Below are 19,834 nucleotides of genomic sequence, written 5' to 3'. Positions count from 1 at the left end.
TGTTCACCATCATTGAATTTAGTAAGTTTAGCCTTTTCCATTACTGGGGGCTGGGAGGATTATGGTCTTAAATTGCTTAGAACTGTCATGTAATCCCTTCAGTATTTCTGATACACTGTGCTTCCCTTCTTGACCTACAGACAGACAGACAGAGAGAGAGAGAGAGACAGAGAGAGAGAGAGAGAGAGAGAGAGAGAGAGAGAGAGAGAGAGAGAGAGAGAGAGAGAGAGAGATTATACTGTATGCTGTTTTTTGAGGGGCCCTTTTTTCCAGAACCAGTGTCCAGTGATTCAGTCCATTGGTATGCACCAACCATCATTTGGAACAGGCTTGTGCTACTGCTGTGATTTACTGTCCCAAGCCCTGCCCACTTCCCTCAGCCTGCCTCTTGATATTCTGCCTCCCAGCTACAGCTCTAGAGCTGGCTGTGGTGGACACTGAACAGCCATGCAGGACCCAGCACATTTGGCCCCCCTTTAACCCCACATCCAGGACCTGTGGCCTTTCATAGGACACCTGAACATGGCCTTGTTCAGCTGTTTGTGCTCATTGTTTGGAAGGGCAAAAGTAAGATTTTTTTTTTTTTTATGTAAACAATGTTTTGGAATATTGTTTGAAATACATGTACCGGTAAGGACAAGAATTAATGTGATAGAGACCATCTGTTTTTAAATGTACATTTAAGTATTTTTGATACTCCATATTGAGTATCAAATATATCACTTATTTGAAACATCACTTATTTTTTTATAAACTACACATGTATATAGTTGCAGTTGTATACTCTTTTTCAGAAAGAAACATTAAAGTATGAGAGTTCTCATAACTTGCTTACGGTTTCATAGTAGTAGTCGGTTCATCATGTAAGTGACTCCCAAAGTAACAGACTTTCCAGTCAGTTGGGAGTGGGTGTGGGAATGGAGTGAATACTGGCTTGTTTTCAGTGAGCATGCTCTCAAGGATGTATTACCCCAGAGTTACCGCAGCAACGGGATTCAAAAGTAGCTTTTCACAAGAGTTCACATGGAGCCAATCATGCTTATTTTAGAAAGTTCTGACATCATCAAAAATCAAAGGAACTACATAGAATAGTGGTATCAAGGCACAAGGCGAGACCCAGATGCAGACACAGGAGGCAGAATGTTGGAGTCTTACAATGTTTAATAATAAAAAGGGATAGGCAAGAGAATGGTCGTGGACAGGCAAAAAGGTCAAAACCAGATCAGAGTCCAGGAGGTGCAGAGAGGCTCGTGGTCAAGGCAGGCAGAATGGTCAGGCAGGCAGGTACAGAGTCCAGAAACAGGCAAGGGTCAAAACCGGGAGGACTAGAAAAAAGGAGAATAGCAAAAAGGAGTATGGGAAAACCACACTGGTTGACTTGACTAAACATACAAGACAAACTGGCACAGAGAGACAGGAAACACAGGGATAAATACACTGGGGAAAATAAGCGACACTTGGAGGGGGTGGAGACAATCACAGGAACAGGTGAAACAGATCAGGGCGTGACAAGTGGTTCCTTTTGTTGAGTATAGATGTCAGTCTAGTACATTTTTCAAGTCTTACTTAATTTGTCTAATTTTACTTCAAGAATGTTGGCCCTATGACTAACATGGCAAAGTTGTAACCTAAATAATGTTTCTAACAATGTATTCCCTTACAAAAAAAGATTTCAGTTTTGAAACTGCAGTATTTTTGCAGTAACTGCAGTCTACTGTGGTATTTTGGACACAGTAATGGCAGAATAACTGCAGTGTAAGGCAAAAAAAACGGTTATTTTGGATGCAGTATCTGCAGCATACTGCAGTTGTACTACACTCCGGCTGCAATCTTTTTTCGTGAGGGTTTACACCACATTTCAAATGTCATATCATATGTTTGAAAATAAATAAGGAGTTACTGCATTTGATGCTGCAAAACATTACATCTTAACCCAAGTATGGAAAATTAGATGCACTATTTTCCTTCTTTCAGGTGATGTCCTCATCATGGGGCTACAAGAATGGAGGTAAGAATAAGAGACTGACTATTGTTGATATCACAAGTTTACTGGAGAACTGAGACGAAGTAGAGACTCTGGACAGGGTGGATGAGGTTTAATTAAAAGCAATTTATTCAGAGGTAAAGATATCTGAAATAGCGTGCACGGACCCTTTCATCAAGCTCAAATTGAACTATCCGAAAGAAGCCCAGATAACAGAGTGCATAGACATTTTATACAGCACAGAAAGTAGGTTGAGTCTGGAAGTTCTGGTCCTCTGGTTGGTCCTGATGAGTTGGGCGAGGTCCCCTTCAGGCTAGTATCACTGTCTCATTGGCTCTGAGTAGAGTTCTTTGTCTTCAGAAATGTTCAGCTAAAACAGGAGATTAGGTGTGTGCGTAGATGTTCCTATTTTGACATTTCTGTGTGTCTCTGTAAAATGTTCAGACTGAAGAGGAGATTTTGTGTGTGCGTAGATGTTCCTGTCTTATCAGTGTTTATGAAAGGTTTGCGTCAGCCCTCTGTCCTTGGGTATGTGTGTGTCTCAGTATCTCGTGAAATGCAGTACCAAGCACCCTTTTCTTATCAGTGTTTATGAAAGGTCTGTGTCAGCCATCTGTCTCTGGGTGTGTGTGGGTCTCAGTATCTGCTTATGAGTTTGTGAGAAACCCTGTTTGGAAAGAAGTTAGTTATAACAACGTAATAGCAAATATGCTTGTGTTATAATAAATTATATTTATTACACTATCATTCAGATGAAATTGATTTAGGATCTGAGCATTGGGAGCAAAATATGTGCATCTCTTTTGTTGTTGTTGGACATGTTGTCTAATAGGTTAGATGTTTATTACCATCAGCTGGTCTTCTGGAATAAAAACATAGGTATTCAATTGCAGGTAGTAGCACTACATATGGTAATCTCAGAGGAGCATTTCATTTGCATAGTAGTGTGCACGAAAAAGAGGGGTTGCCACTATTTAGAAAGTGGCAGTCACGTGGAGTACAGAAGTATTTCAGAAGATCAATTGTTGTTCATCTTCAAATTAAACCTACACTGCTGTTTTAAATCCGCTAGGCATCAGGATTTGCAGGACAATTATAGCCCAAAACGTCATATCCCACACCACACCAGAGAGTGGATGTAGGCTACGCGTCGTGTGCCATGCCCTTCTTGGAAGGTGTGTACCTCAGCGGTGTAGGGCTACATTTAAATGTTCAGAGGGAGCGCTTTCGCAGCGGGAAAGAAAGATCGCTGAATTTGCTTTATCTTCGTCGAATACAGGACATAACTACAAATGACTTCACGGACTATGCCTACATCTCGAAATGGGCCTAGGTCAAGATGTTTTAAAGTCAAAATAAAGTTATCATGGACAAGGGTTTCTGCTGAGAATGTATAGTAAAATTCCCCAACTTTTCCAACTCAAGACTACATGAATAAAGCGAATGCTTTATTGCGAAGGAATTAAGGAACACCCACCTGTTGCAGGTAAATCATAAAATAGGCTATGCCTAAATCTATAATATAATTTGGTTAATCTAGTATTAAAATAGACTACCACTGCAAACTGTGCTGTTTGTTATCCTTATTTAATATACACTATGATATATTTAAGCAATAAAGCAGGATGGGGTGTAGTATATGGCCAACATATCACGGCTAATGGCTGTTCTTAGGCACGACGCATCGTGCCATTAGCCGTGGTATATTGGCAATATACCACAAACCCCTGAGGTGCCTTATTGGTATTATCAACTGGTTATCAACCTAAATAGAGCAGTAAAAATACATGTTTTGTCATACCTGTGGTATACAGTCTGATATACCACGGCTGTCAGCCAATCAGCATTCAGGGCTCTAACCACCCAGTTTATAAAAATCTATATATAATAGACTTGAAATGTAATCTTTGAAAGGCCACTATGTGGATGATACTGGATGATATTATTTATTTAGCCAATATGTGGGTCATATAGACTCACTGATTTCTGACTTTTGTCTTAAAATGTAGGCTATCAATTGTGTGTTGTTTCAGTAGCATAGATATACTGAAATGTGTGTAGAAAACACATATTATGACTTTTCTTTACTGCCAAGCTCCACTCAACAAGTGGTTGCAAAGCCTGATCCAACCTATTCATTTAAGTTTACTTTAGTTCCTGCAAAGGGATTGTACAACACAGTGTAACCTACAACAGAGGGCTGTTGAAGACAGAGTTATAAACTATATTAAAATATGTTAACATAGTGAAATTGCCTATTAGGCTACGGATTGAGAGCTTCAAGTTTCTTGGTGACCACATCACCAACAAACTATCATGGCCCAAACACACCAAGACAGTTGTGAAGATGGCACGACAACGCCTATTCCCCCTCAGGAGACTGAAAAGATATGGCATGGGTCCTCAGATCCTCAAAAAGTTATACAGCTGCACCATCGAGAGCATCCTGACTGGTTGCATTACCGCCTGGTATGGAAACTGCTCGGCCTCCGACCGCAAGGCACTACAGAGGGTAGTGTGTATGGCCCAGTACATCCCTGGAGCCAAGATTCCTGCCATCCAGGATCTCTATACCAGGCAGTGTCAGAGGAAGGCCATAAAAATTGCTATAGACTCCAGCCACCCTAGTCATAAACTGTTCTCTCTGCTACCACACGGCAAGCAGTACCGGAGCGCCAAGTCTTTGTCCAAAAGGCTTCTTAACAGCTTCTACACACAAGACATATGACTGCTGAACAGCTAATAGAATGGCTAGCCGGACTATTTGCATTGTCCTCCCACACATATTTTGACGCTGCTGCTACTCCCTGTTCATTATCCATGCATAGTCATTTTAACTCTACCTGCAGTACAGTTGAAGTCGGAAGTTTACATACACCTTGGTCAAATACATTTAAACTCAGTTTTTCACAATTCCTGACATTTAATCCTAGTAAAAATTCCCTGTCTTAGGTCAGTTAGGATCACCAATTCGTTTTAAGAATGTGAAATGTCAGAATAATAGTAGAGAGAATGATTTATTTCAGCTTTTATTTCTTTCATCACATTCCCAGTAGGTAAGAAGTTTACATACACTCAATCAGTATTTGGTAGAATTGCCTTTAAATTGTTTAACTTGGGTCAAACGTTTCGGTTAGCCTTCCACAAGCTTCCCACAATAAGTTGGGTGAATTTTGGCCCATTCCTCCTGACAGAGCTGGTGTAACTGAGTCAGGTTTGTAGGCCTCCTTGCTCGCACACACTTTTTCAGTTCTGCCCACAAATTTTCTATAGGATTGAGGTCAGGGCTTTGTGATGGCCACTCCAATACCTTGACTTTGTTGTCCTTAAGCCATTTTGCCACAACTTTGGAAGTATGCTTGGGGTTATTGTCCATTTGGAAGACCCATTTGCGACCAAGCTTTAACTTCCTGACTGATGTCTTGAGATGTTGCTTCAATATAGCCACATAATATTCCTCCCTCATGATGCCATTTTTCTTCTTTATTTATATATTTTATTTATTTTAGTAAATACTAAGTAAGTAAGTATTTCACTACACCTGTTGTATTCGGCGCATGTGACAAATACAATTTGATTTAATTTGATGTCCAGATGATTTACAACTATCTCTTGTAATAGAAGGGTTGTTTGGTCTAATCAGCAGGCTCCAAATAGGAAGCTACCCCGGGAACCCAGCCATAACGCAGCCTTCAAAACACTATTGTCTCATGAGCTGCAGTAGCTGTGGTATATCATGTGTATTTTGCTAACAACAGGAAGACATGCTTCTCATATTGTGAAATGCAACAACACGAGCAGTCCCTTTTGTGCAACTTTTTTTCATTATCTTTGTGATTTCCTCTTATCCTTCTCATTTGAACCCATTTGAAACCAGTTGTATAGTAGAAAGAGCTATATGGTCTTAATAAACCAACAGCTACTGTCCAATTTCAGACTCAGGATTAAGGTTTACTGGCCATGATTTCCCTAGAGACAGCCAAGTGCCATTACTAACATAGTGAGGGGTTAAGGCAGTGCTTTTTGTACTTTTAAAATATTTCAGAGCTTCTAAAAAAGCACAAATGTAAAACAGATTAGAAGTGTCTCCTTTAAACAAATACTTTGATTATGTTATTGCTACTTTCAGTGCACAGAAGCCTGCTGAGGGGAGGACAGCTCATAAGAATGACCAGCATGGAGCGAATGGAATGGCGTTTCAGTGATACCTTCAATGTTTAGGAAAGCATATGTGAGTGAATTACACTCTAGTTTCATGCATAGGACTCTATGTCAGAATGCAAATGTACATTACGGCAGGCCTACTTGTAATTGCAAGGGCTTTATCATGTGAGCACTAATTTAAGCATCTTATTTATGGTAATGCTCTTTTTCTGACAGGTGAAAGGTGATGGAAATCCTTTGGAGATGTTGTTGATGATTGTCCCTATCCTATACCTGTCTTGTGAAAGTGTTTCTCCTCTATAATATCACTGAAAAAGCATGTTCAATCCTCACAGGATTTTCACAAATTCTCATGTTCTATAGTCGGTGGTATGATTCAGTGGTTAGGGCAGAAGATGCACAAAGTAAGAAGTACAAATCCTGTTGAGAATTGGAATGAGAGACTATCTGATGCATTGTTTGTTCAGCACTAGCTCACGCTGTCTTCAGGTGCCCTCAGACAGAGTATTAAAATGCATAGACAGACACCCAGCATGTTTTAAATGAAGGTGTTGTTTTAAAACAAGGGTGAAAGAAAGTTTTGTGCAGCCGTGTGGTGGACACACAGCATCACAGGGGCCCAGCTGCTATTTGAGGAATGACAATGGTGGTGAAGTATTGGGCACATATCATCCTGGTTGGTGGTCCCGTGTGGCTCAGTTGGTAGAGCATGGCGTTTGCAACGCCAGGGTTGTGGGTTCATTCCCCACGGGGGGACCAGGATGAATATGTATGAACTTTCCAATTTGTAAGTCGCTCTGGATAAGAGCGTCTGCTAAATGACTTAAATGTAATGTAAAAATGTAAATGGTTGTCACACCCTGATCTGTCTCACCTGTCTTTGTGATTGTCTCCACCCCCCTCTCCAGGTGTCGCCCATCTTCTCCATTATCCCCTGTGTATTTATACCTGTGTTCTCTGTTTGTTTGTTGCCAGTTTGTTTTGTTCATCCCTGAGCCTGCCTGACCATGTTCGATTTAATACACTTTTGTTACTTCGACACTGTCTGCACCTGGGTCTTACCTTCAAACCTGATAGTACGAATTGGCCATGACTGACCCAGCAGACTCGGGCCAGCGGTGCAACGCTCCCAAGGAGCCACCATCGGTAGGCACAAGGAATTACTTCGTGGCCTTATGGAGGGGGTCCAAATGTTGGCTGAACACCATGACCGGGCATTGGACATTTTGCTGGAGCAATTCCGCGGGTTGTCTGGGAGGCACCCTACCACGGTGGTAACCTCACAGCCCTTCAGTAACTTAGCTGTTAGCAGCGCCATCTCATCGGTCACTCCACCTTCTCGGGAGCCCCGCTTACCTCCCCGGAACGCTTCAATGGAGAGCCAAGCACCTGTCGGGCGTTTCTAGCTCAGTGTGCCCTTGTCTTCGAGCTTCAGCCCTCATCCTTCCCCTCGGATCACTCCAAGAAAGCCTACCTCATCACGCTGATGTCCAGGAGGGCTCTCACCTGGAATACTGCTGTATGGGAACAACAGCCGGGCATATGCGTTAGCCTTTTAGGAGGTTTGTGGGAGAGGTGAAGAAGGTTTTAGATGCCCCGTTCTCCGGGAGAAAAGCTGCCCAGAAGCTAATACAGCTTTTGCAGGACTTCCACAGTGTGGCAGACTATGTGATGGATTTCCATACGTTGGCAACGGTGAGTGCTTGGAACCAGGAAGCGCTGTTCGATATGTTCCTGCACAACGTGTCAGAGGAGGTCAAGGATGAGCTTGCTGCTCGGGAGTTACCTACGGATCTCGATTCCCTCATCGCTTTGACCATCCGAATTGATGGGCGTTTACGGAAACGACAGAGGGAGAGGATATTCGATTTCACTCGCACGTACAGGGAATCCACCTTGCCTCCGAGTCATTCCTGAAGTCCCCGATGGTCCCGTTGCCGAGAGAACCCGAGGCTTCCCAACGTCCCCCGAGAGTCGCCGAAGACGGCTGAGTCACCTCTTCCCGAGCATATGCAACTAGGCAGAGCTGGGCTGTCGCCAGCGGAACGACAATACAGGATCAACATGAAGAGTTGTCTGTATTGCGGGACTCTTGGTCATTTTGTGTCCTCTTATCCTTTAAAAGACCAGGCGCACCAGTAGGAGCGAGTACGCTGGTGGCCCATATGGAGAACTTTTCAGTTTCTCTTGCTCACAACCCTTTTCATGTCATTCTGCTGTGGGGAAACCAGTCTAAATCTCTCTGGGTCCTCATTGACTCTGGGGCCGATGAGAACTTTTTGGACGCCACACTGGCTTCCGAGCTGAACATCCCCACTTATCCCCTCTCCATTCCCATGGATGTTGAGCGTAGGACAGGCGCGCTATAGCCCGGATCACTCATAATACCACTCCCATCAACCTAAGGTGTCAGGGAATCACAGCGAGACTATTCAATTTCTACTCATCAAGTCTCCTCAGAATCCCGTGGTTTTGGGATTCTCCTGGCTCCAGCGACACAATCCCCTCATCAACTGGTCTACTGGTGCAATCATGGGCTGGAGTCCATTCTGCCACGCCCATTGTCTGAAGTCTGCGCAACCTGCCCCAGACCTCTCTGCCATTCCCGCAGAGTACCAGGACCTTCGGGAGGTGTTCAACAAGGCCCGGGCCACTTCGCTTCCGCTGCACCAACCATATGACTGCGGGATTGACCTTCTCCCTAGTACCACTACGACCGGGGATGACTGTACTCACTGTCGGGACCGGAGACCAAGGCTATGGAGACCTACATTGGGGACTCCCTAGCTGCAGGATTTATCCGTCCTTTGTCCTCTCCCGCCAGCGCAGGGTTCTTCTTTGTGGAGAAGGACAAGACCCTACCGGGGACTCAATGACATAACGGTGAAGATCCGCTACCACTCATCTCCTCTGAGCTGCTCCAGGGGGCCACCATATTTTCCAAGGCGGATCTATGGAACACCTACCACCTGGTGCAGATACGGGAGGGGGATGAGTGGAAGACCGCCTTCAACATGGCCAGCGGCCACTACGAGTATTCGGTCATGCCATTTGGCCTCACCAATGCCCCTGCTGTGTTCCAGGCTCTCACCTCTCCCAAGGTTCCGTTCACATGGTCCCCTGTTGCTGACCGGGCATTCCGGGACCTCAAACATCTCTTCACCACTGCTCCCATCTTGGTTCATCCTGGTGGAGGCCAATGCTTCTGATGTAGGAGTGGGGGTGTTCCTGTCCTAGCATTCTGCCCTGGACCAGATAAACGGATGTTTGTGCCTGGTGCAGTATGCTCCGCGGTCCTGAAGTGGGCCCGCTCCTCCAGACTGACCTGCCACCCGGGCTCCTGTCGGAGATTGGCTTTTGTGTGACAGCGCTTTTGGTGGCCTACCATGGTCCCTGATGTCTCCGCATTCGTTGCTGCTTGCACGGTTTGTGCACAAAGCAAGACTCCTCAACAAGCTCCGGCTGGTCTCCTCCAACCTCTGCCTGTCCCTCGCCGTCCCTGGTCTCACATCTCCCTGGACTCTGTCACGGGTCTTCCCCCATCTGATGGCAACACCGCCATCTTGACGTGTGGTGGATCGGTTTTCCAAAGCCACCCACTTCATTCCTCTCCCCAAACTACCCTCTGCCAAAGATACGGCCCAGCTCATGGTGCAGCACATCTTCTGGATCCATGGACAACCAGTCGACATGGTCTCTGACCGGGGCCCTCAGTTCTCGTCCAAGGTTCTGGAAGGCGTTCTGCACCCTCATTGGATTGTCGGCCAGCCTGTCCTCCGGGTTCCACCCCCAGTCCAACGGCCAGTCGGAACGAGCCAACTAGGACCTAGAGACTACTCTGCGCTGCCTGGTCTCCGCCAACCCCAACACCTGGAGCCAGCAGCTGGTGTGGGTCAAATATACCTGCAACACCCTTCCCTGCTCTGTCATGTGCCTATCTCCTTTTGAGTGTTCCCTGGGGTATCAGCCCCCGCTCTTCCCTGAGCAGGAAGAAGATGTCAGCATACCTTCTGCCCAGATGTTTGTCTGCCGCTGTCGTTGTACCTGGAGGAGAGCCCGGTCGGCTCTCCTCAAGACCACCTCCAGGTATCAATGACAAGTGGATCGCCACTGGACCCCGGCTCCCCGGTATCGTCTCGGGGCAGAAGGTATGGCTGTCCACCCGGGATCTGCCCCTCTGGGTGGAATCCTGCAAACTCTCACCCCGGGTTATCGGCCCGTTTCACATCTCCAAAATCATTATTTCCAAGATGGCTTAGCAGTTCAGACGTCATTTCTGTTTCGTATTGTCGTGTCCTGTATATATATATATTTACACCTTTCTTCGCATATCTTTTATATATTTTATTATCCAAGAACTCAACTACAAAAGCTTTCCTGCAAAAGCTTTCCTGCAACCCGCTTCACCAATTACAAAAAAGTATTATTTACCTCAAATCTGAAAATCCACCGTGGAAGCTAGCCAGGGGCTAATTCAGAAGCTAGCCAGAAAGCTAACCAGAAGCTATCCGATAGCTAGCCAGAAGCTAATCTGTAGCTGCCCAGAAATTAGCCGGTCTGCTGGCTAGCGTTGGTGTCTCAGCTGCCCACGTTTTGTGGTCATCAGCTATTCCTTTAGCTCGATAATCTACCGGCACTTTTGTGCAACGCGACTCGGACCGGAGCATTCCGGGACTTTTTTTTTCTCTCAGTTTCCCCGGATTTCAGCCGCAGGCTCTGGACATTTGCAGCTAGCTAGCTGCAAACCGTGTGACTATTGGCTTACGTCGATCCCGGAGCAAACTCAAATAATTCCGGAGCTAGCCAGCTGAGGAGTTCCATCAGCCATTCCTGGGCTACAGTCACCTATCCGGACCCGTTTTTTTGTTTTTTGTTTGTTGTTGCTGCAGATACGGAGCCACGCCGGGCCTTCACGACTGACTGCCGACGTTATCTGCCCGAGGGAGTTATCCAACTGGCACCTCCGTCCCGACGTTACCTGAACGCTCATCTGGGGCCCGCTAACCGTTAGCTGTCTTACCGGCTGCTATCTGAATAAGTATATCGGACAATTATTATTATTATTATTATTTATTTATTTATTTTTTCTTGGGTCACTATATCTATTTTGCCAATTTGGATTGATCCCCTCTACCACACGGAACCCCACTAACCTACCGACGGAAACGCACGAGGTATCTACAAATAGACTTCCATACTATGCTATCTCGCTACCGATAGCCATCTACCCGGCCAGCTGTCTGGATCGCCGTGACCCCAACCAACCTCTACTCACTGGACCCTTATTGATCACTCGATTAAGCATGCCTCTCCTTAATGTAAATATGCCTTGTCCATTGCTGTTCTGGTTAGTGTTTATTGGCTTATTTCACTGTAGAGCCTCTAGCCCTGCTCACTATACCATATCCAACCTCACAGTTCCACCACCCACATATGCGATGACATCACCTGGTTTCAATGATGTTTCTAGAGACAATATCTCTCTCATCATCACTCAATACCTAGGTTTACCTCCACTGTATTCACATCCTACCATACCTTTGTCTGTACATTATTCCTTTAAGCTATTTTATCGCCCCCAGAAACTTCCTTTTACTCTCTGCTCTAGAAGTTCTAGACGACCAATTCTCATAGCTTTTAGCCGTACCCTTATCCTACTCCTCCTCTGTTCCTCTGGTGATGTAGAGGTGAATCCAGGCCCTGCAGTACCTAGCTCCACTCCTATTCCCCAGGCGCTCTCTTTTGATGACTTCTGTAACCGTAATAGCCTTGGCTTCATGCATGTTAACATTAGAAGCCTCCTCCCTAAGTTTGTTTTGTTCACTGCTTTAACACACTCTGCCAACCTGGATGTTTTAGCCGTGTCTGAATCCTGGCTTAGAAAGACCACCAAAAATTCTGACATTTTCATCCCCAACTACAAGATTTTCAGACAAGATAGAACGGCCAAAGGGGGCGGTGTTGCAATCTATTGCAAAGATTGCCTGCAGAGTTCTGTTTTACTATCCAGGTCTGTTCCCAAACAATTTGAACTTCTACTTTTAAAAATCCACCTCTCTAAAAACAAGTCTCTCACCGTTGCCGCCTGCTATAGACCACCCTCTGCCCCCAGCTGTGCTCTGGACACTATATGTGAACTGATTGCCCCCCATCTATCTTCAGAGCTCGTGCTGCTAGGCGACCTAAATTTTAACTTGCTTAACACCCCAGCCACCCTACAATCTAAGCTTGATGCCCTCAATCTCACACAAATTATCAATGAACCTACCAGGTACCACCCCAATTCCGTAAACACGGGTACCCTCATAGATATCATCCTAACAAACTTGCCCTCCAAATACACCTCTGCTGTTTTCAACCAAGATCTCAGCGATCACTGCCTCATTGCCTGCATCCGTAATGGGTCAGCGGTCAAACGACCTCCACTCATCACTATCAAACGCTCCCTGAAACACTTCAGCGAGCAGGCCTTTCTAATCGACCTGGCCGAGGTATCCTGGAAGGATATTGATCTCATCCCGTCAGTAGAGGATGCCTGGACGTTTTTTAAAAATGCCTTCCTCACCATCTTGAATAAGCATGCCCCATTCAAGAAATTTAGAACCAGGAACAGATATAGCCCTTGGTTCTCTCCTGACCTGACTGCCCTTAACCAACAGAAAAACATCCTATGGCGTTCTGCATTAGCATCGAACAGCCCCCGTGATATGCAACTTTTCAGGGAAGCTAGAAACCAGTATACACAGGCAGTTAGAAAAGCCAAGGCTAGCTTTTTCAAGCAGAAATTTGCTTCCTGCAACACAAATTCAAAAAAAGTTCTGGGACACTGTAAAGTCCATGGAGAATAAGAACACCTCCTCCCAGCTTCCAACTGCTCTGAAGATAGGAAACACTGTCACCACCGACAAATCCACTATAATTGAGAATTTCAATAAGCATTTTTCTACGGCTGGCCATGCTTTCCACCTGGCTACCCCTACCCCGGACAACAGCACTGCCCTCCCCTCTGCTACTCGCCCAAGCCTTCCCCATTTCTCTTTCCCCCAAATACAGTCAGCTGATGTTCTAAAAGAGCTGCAAAATCTGGACCCTTACAAATCAGCCGGGCTAGATAATCTGGACCCTTTCTTTCTAAAACTATCTGCTGAAATTGTTGCCACCCCTATTACTAGCCTTTTCAACCTCTCTTTCGTGTCGTCTGAGATTCCCAAAGATTGGAAAGCAGCTGCGGTTATCCCCCTCTTCAAAGGGGGGGACACTCTTGACCCTAACAGCTACAGACCTATATCTATCCTACCCTGCCTTTCTAAGGTCTTCGAAAGCCAAGTCAACAAACAGATTACCGACCATTTCGAATCCCACCATACCTTCTCCGCTATGCAATCTGGTTTCAGAGCTGGTCATGGGTGCACCTCAGCCACGCTCAAGGTCATAAACGATATCTTAACCGCCATCAATAGGAAACAATACTGTGCAGCCGTATTCATTGACCTGGCCAAGGCTTTTGACTCTGTCAATCACCACATCCTCATCGGCAGACTCGACAGCCTTGGTTTCTCTAATGATTGCCTCGCCTGGTTCACCAACTACTTCTCTGATCGAGTTCAGTGTGTCAAATCGGAGGGTCTGTTGTCCGGGCCTCTGGCAGTCTCCATGGGGGTGCCACAGGGTTCAATTCTTGGACCGACTCTCTTCTCTGTATACATCAATGATGTCGCTCTTGCTGCTGGTGATTCTTTGATCCACCTCTACGCAGACGACACTATTCTGTATACTTCTGGCCCTTCTTTTGACACCGTGTTAACAACCCTCCAGGCGAGCTTCAATGCCATACAACTCTCCTTCCGTGGCCTCCAATTGCTCTTAAATACAAGTAAAACTAAATGCATGCTCTTCAACCGATCGCTGCCTGCACCTGCCCGCCTGTCCAACATCACTACTCTGGACGGCTCTGACTTAGAATATGTGGACAACTACAAATACCTAGGTGTCTGGTTAGACTGTAAACTCTCCTTCCAGACTCACATCAAACATCTCCAATCCAAAGTTAAATCTAGAATTGGCTTCCTATTCCGCAACAAAGCATCCTTCACTCATGCTGCCAAACATACCCTTGTAAAACTGACCATCCTACCAATCCTCGACTTCGGTGATGTCATTTACAAAATAGCCTCCAAAACCCTACTCAATAAATTGGATGCAGTCTATCACAGTGCCATCCGTTTTGTCACCAAAGCCCCATATACTACCCACCACTGCGACCTGTACACTCTCGTTGGCTGGCCCTCGCTTCATACTCGTCGCCAAACCCACTGGTTCCAGGTCATCTACAAGACCCTGCTAGGTAAAGTCCCCCCTTATCTCAGCTCGCTGGTCACCATAGCAACACCTACCTGTAGCACGCGCTCCAGCAGGTTTATCTCTCTGGTCACCCCCAAAACCAATTCTTCCTTTGGCCGCCTCTCCTTCCAGTTCTCTGCTGCCAATGACTGGAACGAACTACAAAAATCTCTGAAACTGGAAACACTTATCTCCCTCACTAGCTTTAAGCACCAGCTGTCAGAGCAGCTCATAGATTACTGCACCTGTACATAGCCCATCTATAATTTAGCCCAAACAACTACCTCTTTACCTACTGTATTTATTTTTTTTTTTTGCTCCTTTGCACCCCATTATTTCTGTCTCTACTTTGCGCTTTCTTCCACTGCAAACCAACCATTCCAGTGTTTTTAGTTTTTATTTTACTTGCTGTGTTGTATTTACTTCGCCACCATGGCCTTTTTATATTTTTATTTATTTATACATATATTTGTTTGCCTTCACCTCCCTTATCTCACCTCACTTGCTCACATTGTATATAGACTTATTTTTTTTCACTGTATCATTGACTATATGTTTGTTTTACTCCATGTGTAACTATGTGTTGTTGTATGTGTCGAACTGCTTTGCTTTATCTTGGCCAGGTCGCAATTGTAAATGAGAACGTGTTCTCAATTTGCCTACCTGGTTAAATAAAGGTTAAATAAATAATTAAAATAAAAAATTATCCCCATCTTCTGTTGTCCCGGACCATTCGTATACATCCTACCTTTCAGGTGTCCAGAGTTAAACCCATGTCTCACAGGCTTTTGTCTCCTATTTCCAGGCCCACCCCGCTTCCCCATCACATCGACGGCCAACATGCTTACGCGGTGAGGCATCTCTTGAAGGTTCGACCTCGGGGCAGGGGGTTCCAGTACCTGGTTGACTGGGAGGGTTATGGCCAAGAAGAGAGGTGCTGGGTCCCCGCCAGAGACATCCTGGACCCAGGCCTCATCGCAGATTTCCAATACCGACACCCTGGTCAACCGGGTATGTGCCCGGCCTGTTGCCAGTTCATTTTGTTCATCAAACCTACCAGCGTTTTCCCCCTTGTTCCTGTCTTGTATATAGTTCCTGTTTTCTAGTTTTCCCGGTTTTGACCTTTCTGCCTGCTTTTACCCTGAGCCTGCCTGCCGTCCTGTACCTTTGCCCCACTACTCTGGATTACCGACCTCTGCCTGCCCTGACCCTGAGCCTGCCTGCCGTCCTGTACCTTTACCTGCCGTGTTTAATTTAATAAACTTTTGTTACTTCGACACTGTCTGTCACAATACAGAGGCGGATGCAAGATGCAAGCAACGATGGTTTAATGAAACAGTTTACAACATCAACAGGACAGACAGATTATACTCAGACGTAATCCAACCCAGGGCCTAGGGCGCATCCTCTGATGATAGCGTGCTGAGAAATCCAAGGGAGTGTGTCCGGCTGGGTAGGAAGGAGCACAGCAGATAATCCACACAAGGGCGGCGAGAGAATGAGCACTGACACACGACACAACCTCAGGGAAGAAACAACGATCTGACAACAAGAAACACAGGTTACAGAACCTATAAAGGGGAAGATAATTAATTCCAGCTGGCGCAGACAATCAGGCCAAGATAGGGAACCACGCCCACACAAACACAGGAGAGAGAGAGAGAGAGAGAGAGAGAGAGAGAGAAAAGAGAGAGTGAGGCAGTGGATTCATGAACCGTGACAATACCCCCCCCCCTAGGAACGCCTCTTGGCGTTCCCAGACAAATTTACCTGTCGATTGAAATCATCGATAAGGGAGTGATCCAGAATGTCCCTAGCGGGTACCCAACTTCTCTCCTCCGGACCGTAACCCTCCCAGTCTACCAGGTACTGGAATCCGCGTCCCCTCCTTCTCGAGTTCAAAATCCGATTGACAGAAAAGGTGGTCTCCCCATCAACAAGTCGTGGCGGCGGGGGAACCGGGACCGGCGGGTTAATGCGTGCCTGAAACACCGGTTTTATCTTGGACACATGGAAGGTAGGATGAACTCTTCTATACGCCGGAGGAAGCTTGAGCCGAACCGCCACCGGACTAATGATCCTGGTGACCTTGAACGGCCCGATAAATTTGGGGGCAAGCTTGTTAGAAACGGATCGGAGTGGAATGTTCTTCGTGGAGAGCCACACTCTTTGTCCAACGACGTATACCGGAGGCTTCGACCGGTGGCGATCGGCCTTAGCCTTGGTGCGCGCCCCCACCCGGAGGAGAGTCTCACGGGCTCTGCTCCATACGTGACGGCACCTCTGGATGAAAGCGTGAGCGGAGGGAACAGTGACCTCGGACTCTGTACTGGGAAAGATAGGTGGCTGGTAACCTAAACTACACTCAAACGGAGAGAGACCCGTGGCTGCCACTGGCAACGAATTGTGAGCGTACTCAACCATAGAGAGTTGTTGACTCCAGGAAGAGGGGTTCTTAGAAACCAAACATCGCAACACTCTCTCCAAATCTTGGTTGGCCCTCTCCGTTTGACCGTTGCTCTGGGGATGAAACCCTGAAGAAAGACTGACACTTGCTCCCAGTAACCTACAAAACTCCTGCCAAAACTTGGACACAAATTGGGGCCCCCGGTCAGAAACTACGTCCATCGGCAGGCCATGTAAGCGAAAGACATGATCCACGACCGTTACCGCTGTTTCCTTGGCAGATGGTAATTTAGGCAAGGGAATAAAATGAGCCGCCTTCGAGAACCGGTCCACCACGGTCAAAACAACCGTCTTGCCCTGGGAGGGCGGGAGACCGGTAACAAAATCTAGCGCGATGTGGGACCAGGGTCTCGAAGGGACCGACAGCGGTTGGAGTAACCCATCTGGGGGTCGATTAGAACTCTTCCCAGTGGCACAAACCGAGCAAGCCAAGACAAAACTGTGAATGTCACGAGCCATCAGCGGCCACCAAAAGCGTTGCTTCACTAAAAAGCTAGTACGGCTGACTCCTGGATGACACGCTACGTTGGAGCAATGCCCCCACCGAATAACATCGGACCGACACCCCTCCGGCACAAACAACCGATTAGGTGGGCAACCGGGCGGAGGCTCTACTCCTTCTAAGGCCGTTTTGACCCTCGATTCAACCTCCCATGTGAGAGTGGAGACCACTAGGGTCCCGGGTAGGATGCACTCGGGAGTGGATGGACGTTCGGAATGGTCAAAAATGCGAGAAAGGGAATCGGGTTTGACATTCTTGGAACCCGGGCGATACGAGAGCGAGAAGTCAAAACGTCCGAAAAAGAGTGCCCACCGCGCCTGCCTGGAGTTGAGTCGCTTGGCGGTTCTGATATATTCCAAATTCTTGTGATCGGTCCAAACTATAAAAGGTACCCCCGAACCCTCTAACCAATGGCGCCACTCCTCCAGTGCTAACTTCACTGCCAACAACTCTCTGTTGCCAATGTCGTAGTTGCGTTCCGCAGGTGATAACCGATGGGAAAGGAACGCGCAAGGGTGCATCTTGTCGTCCGAAGAGGAACGTTGGGAAAGTACCGCACCTACCCCCACCTCTGAAGCGTCCACCTCCACCACGAACTGACGCGAGGGATCGGGAGCTATGAGGATGGGAGCCGAAACAAAGCGGCTCTTGAGTTTGGTGAATGCAGCCTCGGCTGCATCGGACCACCTGAACGTCACTCTGGGGGAGGTTAAGGCGGTAAGAGAAGCGACTATCTGGCTAAAGTTGCGAACAAAACGCCGGTAGAAATTGGCAAATCCCAGAAACCTCTGTAGGGCCTTACGGGAATCTGGGCTTGGCCAATCCACCACAGCCTTAACCTTGTCAGGATCCATGTGAATACCTTCAGTCGAGACGATGTAACCTAGGAATGGAACGGATTGTGCCTGGAAAATGCATTTTTCCGCCTTGACAAAAAGTCCATTCTCCAACAACCTCTGAAGCACTCGTCTGACGTGCTGAACGTGTTCCTGGAGAGAAGAAGAAAAAATCAGTATGTCATCCAGGTAAACATATATGAACTGATCAATCATATCTCTCAGCACGTCATTGACGAGTGCCTGGAAAACCGCTGGGGAGTTGGATAACCCAAAAGGCATGACCAAATACTCGAAGTGCCCTCTGGGGGTGTTAAACGCGGTCTTCCATTCGTCCCCCCTCCTTATGCGAACCAAATGATAAGCATTACGTAAATCCAACTTAGTGAACACGGATGCTCCCTGTAACCTTTCAAAGGCTGAGGACATCAACGGTAAGGGATAGGTATTCTTCACTGTGATGTTATTCAACCCACGGTAATCAATGCAAGGACGCAGAGATCCGTCCTTCTTCCCCACAAAGAAGAACCCCGCCCCCGCTGGAGAAGAGGAAGGACGAATGAATCCAGATGCCAGAGAATCAGAGATGTATCTCTCCATAGCCTCTCTCTCAGGAACAGAGAGTGAATATAACTTGCCTTTAGGCGGAGACTCACCTGTCAATAATTCTATTGCACAGTCATAGGGACGATGCGGAGGAAGAGAAGCAGCACGGGACTTACTGAACACCTCCTTCAGGTCGAGGTATTCAACGGGCACGTTAGACAAATCCACTGCCTCCTCTAGAAACACAGAATCAGACACAGATGAACAAGCAGACACTAAACAGGACTCAAGACACTTGTTACTCCACATGGATATAGAGTTATGACCCCAGTCAACTCTGGGGTTGTGTTGGGTGAGCCAAGGGTGGCCGAGAACTACTTGTGCAAGGGGTGAGTCCATGAGTAGAAATGATAGTGTCTCAGTGTGATTGCCAGAAGTGATGAGTGTGATAGGTTCAGTGGTGTGAGAAATGTTGGGGAGTTCTTGACCATTGAGAGCGTTGACGGCTATCTTGTGCGTGAGTGAGGTGACAGGAATCTGGAGTTTGTGAGCGAGCTTGAAGTCCATGAAATTACCCTCTGCTCCTGAGTCCAGTAAAGCTTGGGTGTCGTGCGTGTGGGTGGCCCATCTTAGTCTTACCGGGAGGAGAGTAGATGATGAGGTCTTCTCTGTGGTGACACCACCCGATAGTAGCCTCATACTTACTACCGGGCCTGATCTTTTACCGGACAGGAGTGGATAAAGTGGCCCGCTCTACCACAGTAGAGACAAAGTCCTTGGGATCTCCGCCTCTCCCTCTCCTCCCGGGAGAGGCGAGCTCTCCCCACCTGCATGGGTTCGTGAGCGGAGGCTGAACTGGCCGTGTTCCCGCTGCTGGCATGCCAACCCTCCGTGTCGTTATACGGTCTGTTAGGGCATGCTCGGCGGCCAATACGACTCAGACGAGCGTCGACCCTCAATGCTAGTTCCACTAGTCCATTTAAACTCCTGGGAAGG

General features: G+C 46.9%; 1 long non-coding RNA gene across 1 annotated transcript; it reads left to right on the top strand.

The window, feature by feature from the left end:
- Positions 1-417: 417 nt before the first annotated feature.
- On the top strand, positions 418-15,763 carry LOC139537238 (uncharacterized). Its single transcript, XR_011667490.1, has 3 exons — positions 418-567; positions 1,975-2,008; positions 15,294-15,763. It is a non-coding gene; the product is annotated as an uncharacterized lncRNA (long non-coding RNA).
- Positions 15,764-19,834: the final 4,071 nt, after the last annotated feature.

Source organism: Salvelinus alpinus, chromosome 13, assembly GCF_045679555.1.
Source record: "Salvelinus alpinus chromosome 13, SLU_Salpinus.1, whole genome shotgun sequence".
NCBI lineage: Eukaryota > Metazoa > Chordata > Actinopteri > Salmoniformes > Salmonidae > Salvelinus > Salvelinus alpinus.
The sequence above is the reverse complement of the archived record's forward strand: the minus strand, read 5'-3'. Positions and strand labels throughout refer to the sequence as shown.